The sequence below is a fragment of the Tenrec ecaudatus genome, chromosome 12, assembly GCF_050624435.1.
Source record: "Tenrec ecaudatus isolate mTenEca1 chromosome 12, mTenEca1.hap1, whole genome shotgun sequence".
Taxonomy (NCBI): Eukaryota; Metazoa; Chordata; class Mammalia; order Afrosoricida; family Tenrecidae; genus Tenrec; species Tenrec ecaudatus.
In genome coordinates, this window is record NC_134541.1 from 113,534,776 (window position 1) to 113,536,530 (window position 1,755).

The 1,755-nt window shown below is 44.4% G+C and overlaps 1 pseudogene; it reads left to right on the forward strand.

Moving 5' to 3' along the window:
- Positions 1–715: 715 nt before the first annotated feature.
- LOC142462198 (glutathione-specific gamma-glutamylcyclotransferase 2 pseudogene) lies at positions 716–1,229 on the forward strand (annotated as a pseudogene).
- The last annotated feature ends 526 nt before the right edge of the window (positions 1,230–1,755 follow it).

A 1,755-nucleotide genomic window follows, 5' to 3' on the forward strand; every position in this document is an offset into this window, starting at 1 on the left:
CTGTCCCTCAAGGAGTCTATTATTTCTTGCAAGGTCACTCACGGAACAGACATTCCCTCTGATGACATCGTCTGTTTGTTCTGAGCCACTTAAGTCTTCCCCAGCCAGGCTGAAGGAGTCAGAAGCAGGAGGTGGAGGCAGACAGGGAAGCTATTCTGATGGTTCTTTTGCAGATTTTTCCATGAAAAACCCGTGGGTGCCACTGAACCCACTGACTGTCTTGAAATAGAAGCACCAGACTGTTCAGCTCATACGAAGGGCCTCGAGAATTCGGGGGCTCCTATCTCACCAATGCTGTTTTGGGGTATTATGAATGTCTCAGCCCAGTTCTGGGCTCGCTGTCTTGAAGCACCAGCATTCAGGTGGGCAGAACCTGTCAGTGCATCAGTCATCACCCTGAAGGACGCCAAACATCAAGATGCATCTTCCCTGATAAGGAAAGTCTGTGTATCTCATTGTCACAGTTTGCAGTAGGAAAATAGAAGAGTTCATAAAAGGGGTGTATGTGTGTGTGTGTGTGTGTGTCTGTGTCTGTGTCTGTGTGTCTGTCTCCTTTGAGTTCACGAAGAGGCACCTCAAAACAAAGTCCTGAAGTAGTTTGGGAGGTGGTTCCCAAAGATCAGCTGTTAAAAACCCCCATGAAGAATCTCCTATCAGCAGGATGAGATCAAGTAGACAGACTGCCAGCCCCCGCTGGCAGAGAAGCTGAAAAAGGATGTGGGCTTTGGGTTAAGGGTCTCTGATATAGCAGGGAGACATCCCTATCAAGACCAAGTTGTTGGTTACATCACAGAGCAAGAGGCTTCTGGCAGGGGAGCAGGGACCACCATGGGGGTCCCCAGCCAGGGTTTGTATGGGTGTTGTTTACAAACTGCCAATAGGAAATAAATTTTTAAAAAGCTCACTGTGACTTCAGAGAAAAAGGAGGTTATAGGACTGAAACAAGTCTTTTTTGTTGTTGTTTAGCCAAGAGACGCCAGGACAAAGCCACTCAGCAGGTTATCTAGTGGAACCTGTGATAACCCTAACTATCTCCGTCCTGGTTTGGGGGAAGGCATCGTGGAACACATTTTTAATGCAGCTGACCCAAAGCGGGAGAAATACGGAGTAGCTTTTTGAACTTGCCAATTCTATTAGCAACCTCCTGCTGGCAAGAAGCAGATGGGTATCTTTTCCTTTTGGAAAGATTGGTACAGGAAGGCTTGAAGGGAAATCAGAACCTCAATTAAGGAAAAGATAAAGGTCGCATATCAAGATGGACTTCCTGGCCAATCCACACAGGCAGAGCTTCTGGTTTTCAGGCCACAGCATCAATGGCACTGCGATTTGAAAATGCGTTTTCCTGAGGTCCTATTTAATAACCTATAGGATGATCTCTTCACTGTACAATCTGGAATTGTTGCTCATGAGAAGCGAGTTCTTCAAAAACCTCAGTGAAGGACTCACTGTGGATTGGATTGGATTGGATTTTGCTTCAATTGCTTCCTATCACAATACTGTTTTCAAGTCATAGAGTGCTGAATCAGACATCTAATAAATATAATAAGCCTACATCTTCAATATATTCTCCTCCTTTATTTTTGTAACCAGGACTCCTAAAGCAAGCTTAAAATAATGTGTGATTTGACATGGAGGTAATACAAATTTTAGTCTTCATTGATCTTCATGTATTGAATGAGATTTTCAAATTGAATCAGAAAAATGAACCCAAGGCACCTGGTCCTACTAAGCATCTGCTTTGACACATGGAATTGC